Genomic DNA, 14,031 nt, shown 5'->3' on the forward strand with positions numbered 1-14,031 from the left:
TGTGACTTGTGTAATGCTGCTGGATACTCCAAGTCAACTTCGAGTATGTAACCTGCCCCCGAATCCAGTGGTATGCTCATGACATCTATCTCAGGCACCCACTCGAACCCCCCCGGTGGGTAGATACTGGCTCATGGCCCAACCGTACAGGTTGTTGGCGTCGAGATAGAGGAGATGATTGGTGGGTTTGCTAGAGTCGTAGCCCTTCACGTACTTATTGTTGGCTCTTGTGTACCGTTTGGCATCCATGGAGATCCCACCTCTAAATCCTTTCTCGATGAACAGGTGCATGCTGTAATCGGTGAGGAGTTCCAGCTGAACTCCGGTCTTTTTCAGCAAGGCATCCCAAGAGAGACCAGGGCTGGTGTAGTACCACGCGGGTCGAGGTGATACTGCTTGAAACACGTCTTTCTGAACGTCTCGAACACGTCAGCCAGCAGGAGTACGTCCGTTCTCAAGTACAGGTCGTGGTAATGACCCAAGTTCCTGCAGCACAGTTTCTCCCAAACATTCTGGGCATGGTCGTAGTCGCCCTGGGTGATGGCCGAGTCGGTCACGTTGTTGTAAAATTCACTGATGGGGCATAGTTGGGTCTCGGCGAACTTGGCCCAGCTGTTCATGCACTTGGAGGGGTAAACACCCTTCCTCATCAGCAGGGGCCGAGTCTCGGCGTCGGTGTATCGATTGGTGATTGGGAAGGTATCGTTGGCCTTGACCAAACTATTGAGAGATGACAGTAGGAACTGAACTGAGTCTATGAACCTCAGGCCGTTCAGGGAGAAGGAGATGTATCTCTCCATGTTGTTGGGGATGCACGTCAGGTTGCCGTCAACCCTCGAGATGGCGTGCATGATCAAGTGAGAGTCGTACCCTCTCAAGTTGTGGAAGACCTCGGGGATGTTTATTGTTTTGGGGTTGATTCTGAGCTTGAGGTTGCACGGGCTGTGAGCAGCGCCTCTGTACTCCCCGGTGATGTGACAGTGATCTCTCACCGAATCGCCGTTCAGCGGGCCAGCGCACACATAGCAGTGAGTGCTGTTGTGAGCTCGCCGGTCGGCTTGGGTCATACGCATGGGAACGACAGTGTACAACCTCTTCCTGATGGTTTTCTCTTCATGCTGCAAGCACTTTAGAAACTTTTCAGCCGCGTCGGGACCCCTGTACACTATGGGAGCTTTCGTTTCCCCATCACATCGGACAACCAAGTATCCGAACCCACAGGCCTCATGCTCCTGCGTTTTGTGCGTGTTGGGGACCGGCCTGATGTCAACGGGTTTGACGAGGGCTTCAAAGTCGGCGTAGATGATGTAAGGTACGGACATCTGGTTCTTGTGGTTGTCGAATTTTAGGACATTGTCGCCTTCCTTGGGCATGTCGATTCGTATGGCCGTCTGCCCACGCCTAGGCAATCCTCCCTGTGTGATTCCGTCAGGTCGGCTGGTGTGAAGCTGTGCAGGCACCGTTCACAAAAGTGTTTTTTCCCGTCTTATTTCGATTGGTCGTGCAACAGCCTGCTGAAGTGTTTTATCCACACGTAGTGGTACTTACCACCTCGCTGGACCATGAATATATTGATCACGCGTCGACCCTCCATTGGGCTGATCCTGTGCATGATCGTTTTGTTGCCTTCATGCCCAAAGACGTTGATGGCTATGGGGTTCTGCTTCTCGATTCTGGTGACCTGGGATATGGTGGTTGGTTCGTCTATACCGTCCCAGTTGAGTCCGTCATCTTGGGGATAGCTCGTAGGTCTGTCCGAATTAACGTCGGCCGGGAACAAGGCTGACCTGATCGCTAACCTCATGCAATCTTCTCCTCTGTTCTTGACGTTGACCATGGCTTTTTTTTTTTGTAGTAGGGGGGCAAGTCTAGGTACGATCCACCTTTGAATGGTACGTAGTTAGCTATGTCTAGATAGACCTTATCGATTTTATCCACGGCCCGACCGGAACCCCTTTGCGTGTAGCGTTCCAGGTATTCCCGTATTTGCTGAAGCGAGGTGTCGATGGACTCGTCTACCATCTCGGGTTGAGTCACGACTTCTTGTTTACCCCGGAAGTAAGGCTGAAGGTACTCAATGGCACCGTCCGTCTGCTGTTTATCAAGCGACATCTTTGCCGTTATTTGAATCTTGAGACTTCCCAGGTCGTTCAGTTCCTCATTGACTTTGCCAGCGATCAGAGGCTTGACGTCGCCGATGTCTATTTTCTTGTCTACATGCATGCGCCAGCCTCTCAGGTAGTTACCTACAGCGTTCAGTGTGCACGAACTGTAGATCGACGACTCTTTGCTGATGCAACAGTTCGACCAGCTTGGGTTTCCTCATACGGGAATAACCCTCTCTCGCTTGGAGTTTGAATTGTTTCACCATGGGAGGTCGTTGTATGGGGGCGTGCAACAGTTCGACTAGCTCGGGCTTCCTCATACGGGAATAACCCCCCAGCCCCAGCTCTCTGGCTTGGAGTTTGAGTTGTTTCACCATTGGAGGGGGTTGTATGTCTAGTAAGCCAAACAGCTGGGGTTTCCTCAATCGAGAGTACCCCACTACACCTAGTTCTCTCGCAATATGCTTGAGCTTTCGGACAGTAGGCATTGTTATACCAAGGTGTATACAATCTCTAATTGGGTCACCAGCAAGGGAGGTAACTCCTCCAACCTTAACTAAAAAATTAAGGAGGCGCAATAAAATCCTTAGTGGAACTTTGCCGTGAGCAGGTGGAGGGTTGGTGCCAGTAGGTCTACTTCAGCGTCGTAATCAGCTATGCTTAGGTAAACTGTTCTGCACTCAACCCGCTCGGGGAAGCGGTCCAGGTATTCTTGTATACCTCCTAATGAGGTGTTGAGGTACTTGTCTAGCACAGGTTGAGTCGCGATCTTTCGCCCACCTGTGATGGGCAAAGTGTACCTGACGCCCCCCTCCCCCCATGCCATTTCCTATGTGAACCGAAATTGGAAGCGCCCCCTCTCCGAGTATACAGGTAATCAGAGCATTGATGGCGGCGATGCGTATGCTCTCGGCTTTCCAGCTTCTCAGGGTTATGGTACGCACGAACGCAGGCATTATTATACCTAGGTGTACACAGTCTCTAATTAGGTCACCGGGAGGTAACTCCTTACACTACCATCCTGAGGAGGCGCCTACGTTCGTTTATGTAGTCCTTGTTCTTCTCGTAGATAAGCTGGTGCCAGACTACGTTTGCCCCGTGGGCTTTACATAGGCAGTAGTGGAGCACGTTGCACGTGTAGTTCATGAAACAGCTCCTGTGGAAACAGTAGTAGCCCTCAGTCCTGCATCTCCTACCGCAGGTCTCGGTCTTCCCCATAAGCGCGTACTGGCATGGATACGGGGCAGGTCTCATCGTATACTCATATGGGTACCTAGATTAATTGCTTTGCGATTAACGCAGTCGCTGCTAGGCCTATCACGACGAAGGCCAATTCTCGGTCCTTTTGCCCCGGGCTTGGTGCGTAGTACTCGGAGAGTGTGGGTTCCTCAAGTAGTTCGAGCTGTTTGCCGGTCGTCGACGTCCTTGAACATTCGAACGGCATGGTTCTCATGCTCGAGTCGTTCGTTAATGTAATCGAGCCTCTGCATACGTTTCTTCGCGTACTCGGCTTGCGCAGCTTGTCGTTTCTCGATGGCTATGTCGTGCCGTTTCCGTTCTGCTTCTACCTCGGCTGCGTTCGACTCCCGTAGTTTCGAGAACAGGTAATTGCTCCCGGAAAATGCCAGGGCATTGACCAAAGTCCCCCCGACCATAATAGCAATCGTAGCCATCCTCTATATGCCTTTATTTACTTCAAAATATTCCCCGGTATGATCCCTTACTTCACGAGGATGTCCTTGGTGGCCATCGCCATACCCAGGTTCATGATGAGCATGCCCATATCCAGCAGGTCGAAGTCGAGCTTGATAGTCGGTTGTTTGAGGACCATCTTGGTCAACCGAGCGTATCCTATGGCTAGGCGGGTGACTACGGTGGCGTGGTATGCTTCGTTAACAAACGTTTTCCCCTCAAACATGATGTATATGATATAGAAACATATATCTAATTACAAAATAATAGGGGGGTTTACCTCTACTCGTGTCTGTGGGCGTGGGGTTGGCTTTGGGGATTTACAATGTAGCATGAATAATGAGAGAGCCGCAGCAGTTGCGCCTACAACCCACAGAGTATAGTTACTGTGATGCTTAGCCAAACCACCTTTTCTACCGGCGGCGACTCTCTTAGGGTTCTTCTGCTTAGTGACTTGTGCCGGGGCCTCCTGGGTCAGGGTTTCCTCCTCTGTCAGAGTCACTGGCTGGGCAGCATCCATCTTGTATACTATTACTATTATTATTCCCCTCTTTAAATTGACAATGCTTTGCCGTGATGATCGCCGCCGTCACCGGGGCTAAGAACATACCGTATTTGTGGTACAGCAGGCAGCTGACGGCACTCAAAGCGTGTTCGATAAAGGGGTCCTTCTCGAGGTCCGCCTACAGGTAAAGCCGGCGTTCCAGGGGAATGGGGAGGAGGTACGATTCCATCCCGGTGTAGATCTGCGTCATGGTCGACCTTATAGTCTTCGTCATCTCGGCCCTGAGCCGGGACTCGTATCTCGCGTACAGCTTATCGACCTCATCGGCGGGTAGTTTCTGGATTTTATCTGGAGCGTAGTCCCCAAAGTACTGTTTGGCTTTGCCGCCAACCGCCAGCGCCACGAGCTTCTCCCACTTGTCATCATCAGGTCGCTTATCACCCTCCACCAACAGTTGTTCGAGCAGTTCATTGCATTCCATCTTATAATGTAACAAGCGATTCTTAACTCTAATGATATAATAACCGATGCACGCGAAACACAGTGAGATGAAGGTTAGGTTGCACACGATGAGCACTTCTCAAGCCATATAGAACTGAAACTTTTAATTGCTAAGCATTGCTTAGCATTCCCATTCTAGTTTGCTCATCACGTCGTTTTCTCTCAAACATTCCTCAAACAAATCCCTGTCCTTGCAGTGGAATAAGGCTGCCCATCGCGTCTGTTCCCAGAGGTCTTCCAACACCGAGTTGAACTTCTGCATCAGCACCCAGACACTGTGCTGAGTGTGCCGTCCGTAGAAGGCTAGGTACCATAGCATGTCTCTCTTTTTTGTTATCTCCTTGTTAGCACTGCAGTCGTCCAGGATAAACAGCGTCGACTCCCCCTTGAATTTGTTGTGATAAGCCTTCAGCCAGTCCTGCAGGCGTGTCCCCGGGTCGACTCTGTGCACGTCCGGGTCCGTCATCACCCAAGGTCTTTCCGTGTACGTCCTGTTCATATGCAGAGTAGGGCACATGAAAACGATGTTGTCGAACACATCCCGGTAGTACCCCTTCAGCATATCCAGCACGAAAACGGTCTTCCCACAACCAGTCTGCCCGCACACTATGGCGCAGTGCGGGTCGCGGGGTAGATCAATAGATGGTTTGCACGAATCTCCCATTGTCTATATTAAGCTGCGCATCCATAATCACGTACAGATATAATTTCAACTTGCCCCCGGGTTGAGCCTTCTTGGTAATCTGGACGGTTATCCCCTCGCTGCCGTTGTCGATGCAGCATCCGCTGCCATGCAACCGATCGTCGTCCGTGGATCGCATGTCCAACCATAGCGTGTACTTGGTGGTCAAGTATTCACCGATCTGCACAGAGGATAGATCCAGGTCCTTGATGACGTGTTGGTGTCGGGTCGGTATCTTCATTATCTCGTTCCACTGATGGTGTGCCCTCATACCATGGCTGAACAGCTGGTTGGGCACGCCCTCGATGGTCACTTCCACCTTCATGATCTCGGGGTTGAAAAACTTCTCGCTGTCCCTTCGGAACAGCTTGTAATCCTCCACAGGAACGATCAGGATGCCTTTCATCGATTGCGCCGGCACATTCAGGTTGATATTCCACACTGTGTCGCTCTTATCCTGTACTACCGTTCGATGCTGCAGTATGCGGTCGTATAGGATGGCCACCTTCCCCAAGTACTGGTTTCAAACCTGCCTGGCCAGCTCCGGGCTAGTGACCATGTCGAACTCCAGAGAGATGTTGTTGATGGTGTAACTGGCCTCATCGCCGTTCGGCGTACGCACGACTTTGCTGTAGTCGTTGAACGTGAGTTCGTATTCAAGCCTATCACCCAGTGCGGGCCTGGTAAAACGGCGCGTGCCCAGTGAGCAACTCGAAGTCGAGAGGCATGCAGAACCTGTTCCCGTATGCTTGGGCGATTGCCTTTTCACCCGCCGAGACCTTGTCGAGCTGGTCTTGGGTGAAGCCGTACCTGACGTGCAACCTAGTCGACTTGCTGATGCCTTGGTACACGTCATTGACGCGTCCTCCCTCACTTTTCCAGAGGTCCCCGTAGCAGTAAAACACGTCGCTATCATCGATGCTCAGCACCTCGTTGCCGCTGATCTTGATGCTGGTCTTCTTGACGATGGCCTGACCTACGTTCCGCACGAGCTCGCGTTTGTCGTTGTACGAGGTCAACGTGAGGTTAAACGCCAGTCGAACCGTGCTGGGCACGATGAGGTCGTTCCCTCCGAGGTTGGGGAATCGAACCAGCAGCGTTTGGTTCTGGTCTATATTGCTGGGATTGTTGGTGATGGTCACCGACTGGCTCACGGCTCTGGCTCCTAGAGGCTCCCTTGATCTCCTGAAAGGGTCTAGCTTCCTACCATATGGTATTGTTATATACATGAAACATATAAGTTTGATATAATTCAATATGGCTGAAGGTGGTGGTTACGAAGACATCCCGATGGATGACGTGTGGAATAATAGTGCCCCCTGGTTAGAGGAGCAGGAAATCTCATTCACGCAAGTCAACGAACTCGTGAAGCAGGCCATCGCCGAATACTACAACGAGTTGAAGCATAAACACAACGTCGAGCCATTGGGACGAACCTATTCCAAGTTCACCCTCGACAAGAACAGCACGCTGTGATTGAAGGCTCACCCGGAGATCAATCTCGTGAGCAAACGCACGAGAGACCTGCTTGCCTTATCGACACTCATCAGTCGCCATGGGCGGCAACGGATCCGCGATGCACTAAACCTCACAGATTATCGACCTAAGCTTCCCCCGAAGGTCGTCCAAGATCTGCAAGCTACCAGGGCCGAACTCAACGATGAGCCCCAACGTGCCATCGAACAACTGTTGGCCACGTACCATAACAAACCCTTACCTGGGTTTGAGTTTACCGTTCGGGGGAACTGCGGGGGCTGGACAAGGCCATTCAAACCATTCGTGGGTCACTCGTGGACAACACGGCCAAACTGGACGCGATAGATGCCCACATCGCCCGTGAAAAGACCAAACTCAGTCAGGTAGATGACGAGTCTCTGAAAGCCATCATCGAGGAATGATTGCTCAACCTGGAAGAGGAAAGGTCGACCCGGCTGGAAGCGGCGTCCTCCTTCTGAGAACAGCTTCGGTCCCAGATCAGCCGCGTGCGGGAAACCATCGATCGAGTCCTCTACCAGGACACCACGCTAGCCGACAGGATCCGTATCCTCTTCCGAGAGCAAGGGATCACCATCGCCAGCACTCTGACGGCATTGGGCTTCATCATATCGACACTGGTTGTCACCCCCTATATATTCGATACATCAGGAGCGGGCCCTCAACACTCGGCTCGACCTAGTCCGCGTCGGTGATGATAGATGGTCGGTATACCCATCGTTCGGCGGCAAACTGTTTGACCTAGAAGATGTTGAGAGCACGACCATGGCTCGAAACAAGCAGTATACCCTCGGCTTCACCAACGACGACAACCGGGTGTTTTTTACCCTTTCGAGTCGACTGGTTTCTCAACATTAGGCTCGGCTCCCCCTACATGTTCACGGAGATCAAAGACAACTACCTAAACAAAGTCGTGAACAACGGAACCCTGCTCGTGGCTTACGTCCCGACGCAGAGGCGTAGCGTAGTCATCAGCCCACTCTCCAGTATGGCAGCACACATGCTGTCGAGCAAGCCCGGGACGCAAAACGTGGGGTTGCAGGTGGTGTCTGAATTCGAAAGCGTGGTCAACATCCTGGACAGTCTACCGGCGAACTCCACGCTGGTCATCCAAGTCTACCTAGGTGAACCATCGCAGTGCGAAGTGGAAGTCGTGAAGGGGATCAGACTCCAGTGAGGGAAACAACACCAGTATCACGTTTGCACTGTTTACGTGCGTGTGGGGGGTCGACTCCCACACCAGTCTGCAGGGTGTCACCGTGACCGTGGAAAACACGATATCACTCACCAAGATATTCCTACCCGACAACATACACCTCATTGGGTTGAAGTGCACGCCTGAGAAGTTATCAGAAAAACAGTTTGAAACTATCTTGTAATAATAATATAGCAATGACCAGTCATTGGCCCAACATCGCACTTGGGGACCTAGGAGACACAGAGGGATTGGATAGGTACGGCGAGGAAGACGCCTTGTACGTCCTACACTTGAAAGACAACGTGTATGGGCGGGTGTCCCTGGCAGACTTTAAAGAACCCGAATGGTTGATCAACATGACCCTCACCGCCCCTTACGTCTCTTTGACCCAGGATGGTCATATCGTCGAAATTAAGAACAACGTTATCTTGCTTGGGCGTTTCACCATGAATTATGATATAGGAGTTTCCCAAACACCACATCGCCCGGGCAACATGTTAGATCCAACCAGGGATACACGTTTATCATTCAACTTAGACGCTGGCCTACCATATTCTAGGGTTATATCCCCAGGCTCCACGCTCATCATAGAAGTCTTTTTCAAAGGCGGCATTGATGTATTTGGATTGGGGCGTCCACCCTGGCTCCTTTTACCTGGGGTGACAATAAATGCGCTATACAACTTTACATTTTGGCCCCACCATTGTCGTATGGTCATACTACTGAGCTCGGACCCCTCACTGGGGTTGCTGTCCCCTTAATAAGCCACGAGATGGTTAGTATAGAACAAAGGTTACCTTTTGACACTTCCCTAATTAACCTACCCAAGAGGCTAGGCCTTGCAAGCCTCAAGTACATTGATCGACTATTAAATGAAGCCCAATTAAAAAATATCTTGTAGTATATATTATACGCACAGGTTGGGCCTGTACCCAGTCATAGAGGAAGTAGCGAAGACACTGGAAACCGTAGACGGGTTCCGCTTGAGGCAGTTATGTGACGTAAAACGCCAACTAAAACAAGACCGCGACACACGGGCAGCATTATGTAAGAAGTAGCATAGAGCTTTCAATGTCATGGACGGGGCCGATACTGCCCTTATGACAACCAGCATGGGACTAGGGGCGGTAGGTGTCGGATTGTAAACCACCATCATGGCCGCACCCATACTGCTACGCATCGAGATAACAGCTGGGGTGTCAGGGTTGGTGGGGTTGGTGTTTAAGTTTGTATCCCGCAGACTGCAACGTAGAGCTTTGAAACACGACGAGATCAGGGTTCTAGCTGAAGCAAACCTGAACACGGTAAATGACCATATCTCCACGACACTCACAGACAACAAGATCTCGGAGGAGGAGTTTCGTTTGGTCCTCTCTGAACTCACTAAGTACGAGATGAAACAAGCGATTGGAACCAAGTCTCGTAAGACTGCCGTCAGCGAAGCCGAGAAAAAAAGTACATAGAACAAGGGGTACAACAAGCCCGGCAAGCCTTCATCACGAAGACCAAAGAGCTCATAGGCAATTCACATTAAACTGTTTCGTCGAGGTCAACATTGCCACGTGGCCAGGAAGTGTTGGTTCGCGGTCATAGTGACCAGGAAGTTAACTGGGGATTCAAACAGTGGTATACACACTAGCGGAGAGAGATAAGGGCCTGACAAAAGCTTTATTTCATAAATAAAGCTTTACAGAGTCTTTTTCTTGGAATTGATCTCGTTCTGCTATTGTATATACTACTCTGTTCACAAATACATACTACTTTCAAATAGATTCAAATTATTCTAAACTGTAAATAGCGAATCATTTCATCTAATTTTGTAGACTTTTCCCTGTTATTATGCATTTCATGCCTTTGTGGAAATAATTGCCCCTGAACTTTGTTTGAAAAATAATTATTGATTGTATTGTATTATATTTGATGTAGCGATCCTCACATAAGCTGTTGGCTTGTTGTGCCAATCCATATTCATGTCATGTTAATATTTCATGAATGAAATATGGTTATATCAGAATGTTTGGAGCTTAACTTCAACCACAGTATAACATCTTCAGATTTGTCTAAGACAGATACTATAAAAGTGTTTAAAATCTCATTTCGAATAAAAAAATCCAACCATACAGCCTACTTTGTTGTCTCTGTTCCCTGAGCCAGTTTGGTCTGAGTTAACATCATCTACTACAGCCCGGGTACAACATGCTTCACATAGTCACTCACCTCGTCACACTCCATCTCTTGCAGTGAACTTCGGCTTTTATTTGCTGATCTAAGCTTATTATTCAGTGTTGAAAGTATTCTACTTATCAGATACGATCGTGTAATATATTTGTGTTCAATAGTGTGGTATACAATTGCGATATTTACCAACACGTGACGGAGACAGATTATCACGCTTCTTTTCATAAAGGGCGGTATCGTATGTCATGGCTCGTTAGACACACACAACTGTAACTCTCTAACTTATGATTACTTAGTGAATAGTTGTATTTGATGTATAATCTATATATTTATATATATTTAAAAATATTACATTTCTGCAATAGTCAATATCGATGATGTCAGATCCTCCATTTCATGTTGTATTTTATGTTGCATGGGAGCGGTGTTAACATCAGCAGTAATGCTTGTTCACCAATCCCAATTCACTTTCATGAATAAAAATATGTTTAGACAGCTATCAACTTTACGTTAACACATTGCATGTTTATAAAGAATGTTCAAATCAAAAGTTGCTTATTTAAGAGCTATAAACTTTTATGCATTTATTGTGTTTTATGTATTTTTTTATTATTTATCATGTAGATAATAGAAATTACTGTCCGAATGAATGCACAAATTATAATGACATTATTCAGCGTGGTTCTTGTTCAGTTATTTTCCGGTGAACATTTTAGTATTAACCGTACCGTTGAAAACACATTGACTGCCCATTGTCTAGAATTTGTCGACCTTAACGACACCCCTGCAAATCGACCAGTTTGGTTTTACACCCATCAACATGAAGTGTAATTGTTACGCAAATGTAGAAACTACGCATAATATTAAATTGCAATGAGGATATTGGTATGTTCTCATTTCTCCTCCATGCCAATTCGCCTACAGCCTTAGAACAACATGTCAAGGTCTGTTGACTGTTGATTACGCAATATTACATGTTCTTGTTTCCTGTCATTATGTACACGTGAAAGGCTAATTATCGGTTGTTCACCAAATATTCCTTGTCTCAATATATATGTAAGATTTACCTGTAGAAATTGATGGAAGAATGTAGCAAAAGGAGGTAATACATGTCCAAACGACCAGAGACTTCGCCATAACGTTGGTTGCTCAACTCGCCAAGTTATCTTGAAAGATACAGAGCACGGTCTGCATTATAACTTACTTCCTGGTTATATCCGGCTAAATGTAGGTCAAGTACTACAGGTGACTAACAACGCGATATGCATTCACCCAACACGTTTTCAAGAGTGGTGCGATAGATAGTTCGCACAATGAGGATTTGTTCAGCCCTTAGCGACTTGTTAAAGTGTAATGCTCACTTAAGGTAAACAACTCAAGCAATCCCTTGTGTAAATGATATGAATCTCCTTGGCTACTAGCTACTAGGAGAGGGCCCTAAACACTGACTGTCTTGTTTCTGTGTTCCTGTTTTCTAAACCTCCAGATTTACCTGTCCCTTCGTGTGGGGCAGAGCAGGTGACCAGCTGGCACATTTTAGTGGGATGATGTATAATTACATATGCATGGCAAAAGTGTCCTTCGATTTCACGTCACCTCAAGCAGTGAGATGTATTACGTAATCGTCTATCATTTATTCACTTTTTACTTAGTTACTTTTACCTCTACCAGTCCAACTAAATTTCAGGCAAAACATATTCTGAATCGGATGGTCAGGCTCGTTGACTTGGTAGACACATGCCATCGTATTCCAACTGCGTAGATCGATGTTCCTGCTGTTGGTCACTGGATTGTCTGGTCCAGACTCGAGCATTTACTGACCGCTGTCATGCAGCTGTAGTGCGGCGTTAAACTGCCGGTACTACTATAAATTACTACTGCTACTCTGTCTGTGGGATAGCCTGGCGTTATAATTATTTAAAGTCCAGCCAAAGACAGAATAGATCACTGCTTGTGTACAATGGGTAGAACGTGTTAATACTTCTGAAGCGACATACATGTATACTCACTCACCAGTTATACTGCGTCTTTCCATGTTAGATATCAGCGACACTGACACACACACTTCCCTGTCATTCTACCAGGTATCCCTTTGCTGTTGTGCGAGCTTGTACATATTCCGAACAGGTCACTTGTCTAAGAGGACACCGCGCGGCACGGTTCCCTATCTACCAGCCTTCCGCGACCTAAATTGGGGAATTTCGAGTTTGTTTTGACTTTTGTGTTGTACACAGGATCACGTGTCTCCACACACTCTATGCTAGTAATAGTCATCGACAAATGCAGTTGAGGCCTTATCTGAAATACATTCGGGTTGTCAACAAGGAAGTAGTGAGGCATTTATGAAGGCTAGATTGATATAGTACAACATTGCCGCCTCAATGATAATTCTCCGCGAAGCAAAGCAAGTTATCCGCGGAGCAGTTGTGAATCTTTCTTTCTACCTCTGTAAAAGGACCACATTGCATGGTAATGTGAAACTACTGCACTTACTAATGAGGAAAATACCGTCACGTACTTTGAGATCTAATGTCACAGGATACCTGGACAGCAGTGGTCACACAGATAGGTCGTATTACATGTAGTTAACATCGACGACAAATACAAACATTCCCATTAAATGTTTCTACAAGGCATGCATGTGCGACAACAGACAACTACCCCAAACCCAAAGCTTTTGAAAAAGTTCTTCTTTGTTGAAGACAGGTACAGGACGTTTGGAAGTCTGTTCTTACATCAGCCAGGTGAAATATGTTTCACTTACACACCGTTGTTACAACTACATACACTGACAAACATCAGTAGTCGTCTTAGTTGTGTCGCGCCCTGTTAAAAAGTGGACAAAACGTTTATTTTTTCCTTGACCGGCAGAGGTTTGAGTACAAGCGAACAACACAAAACCCAAAAATATATAATCTTGTATATGGAATAAATATAATTCATGAGCATATTTCATTAGGTATATACATCCGACGAGTGACCTTTATCGTGATAGGTCAAAATGTCCTGTAAATACTAGTAGGCCATGGACATTTCCTTTTGTCTTTTGAGTACAAATATTACTGCCAGACAAGTTACTGAAAGAAATTCTTGTTTATTGTATAACTGAATATAACCTGCTGTACAAAGTTTGAATGGAAGACTGAATTTGGTTTTACCCCATTTATGATAATATTCAAGCCATATCAAGACATCCAGTCTTCGAGCATAACAAAACTAACGACCAGACTACTTCATCACATTTACAGGAAAGGACACAGGGCATCAGTTGCAAAATCATTCATTATGCTATTTGGCAACCAATCCTTATCTCTCAACTTTTAACTATACGGGTAAACTATACGGGGTCGTGGTTTGCGAGCTGTCATAGGCGCTAGGCTAGTGATCCAGCGAGCTTGGAGGTGCCGGGATTGAGCCCACCTGTGACCAGGCGTAAAATACCTTGGAGTCAACCATGCGTGCAGACTCGTTCAGTGTCACAACTCCTAGTGTACAGTACACAACCCTGTGCACTTAAAAGAACCCACGAATCCTTGGTTTATGACCAGATGGTGGCCACATGAATACGTGCAAACACCTAGTTGCGGGTACAGCAACGTGCAGTAAACTTGGACGAAGTACTGTGACTGTGTGTCCCAGTCCACCCAGCTGTGAATGGGTACCATTAACTCAGTGT

The 14,031-nt window shown here is 47.5% G+C and overlaps 1 protein-coding gene across 1 annotated transcript in view; it reads right to left on the reverse strand.

The window, feature by feature from the left end:
- The window catches only part of LOC124277845, a 34,209-nt gene extending 21,023 nt beyond the window's left edge, over positions 1 to 13,186 (reverse strand). The window contains exon 1 of the mRNA XM_046713561.1: positions 11,423 to 13,186. The gene's annotated coding sequence lies outside the window, so the exon portion shown is untranslated. The remainder of the gene's footprint in view (positions 1 to 11,422) is intronic.
- Between the last annotated feature and the right edge of the window lie 845 nt (positions 13,187 to 14,031).

This window comes from Haliotis rubra, unplaced genomic scaffold (genome assembly GCF_003918875.1).
Source record: "Haliotis rubra isolate DU_JTF1 unplaced genomic scaffold, ASM391887v1 Scf2283, whole genome shotgun sequence".
Lineage (NCBI taxonomy): Eukaryota > Metazoa > Mollusca > Gastropoda > Lepetellida > Haliotidae > Haliotis > Haliotis rubra.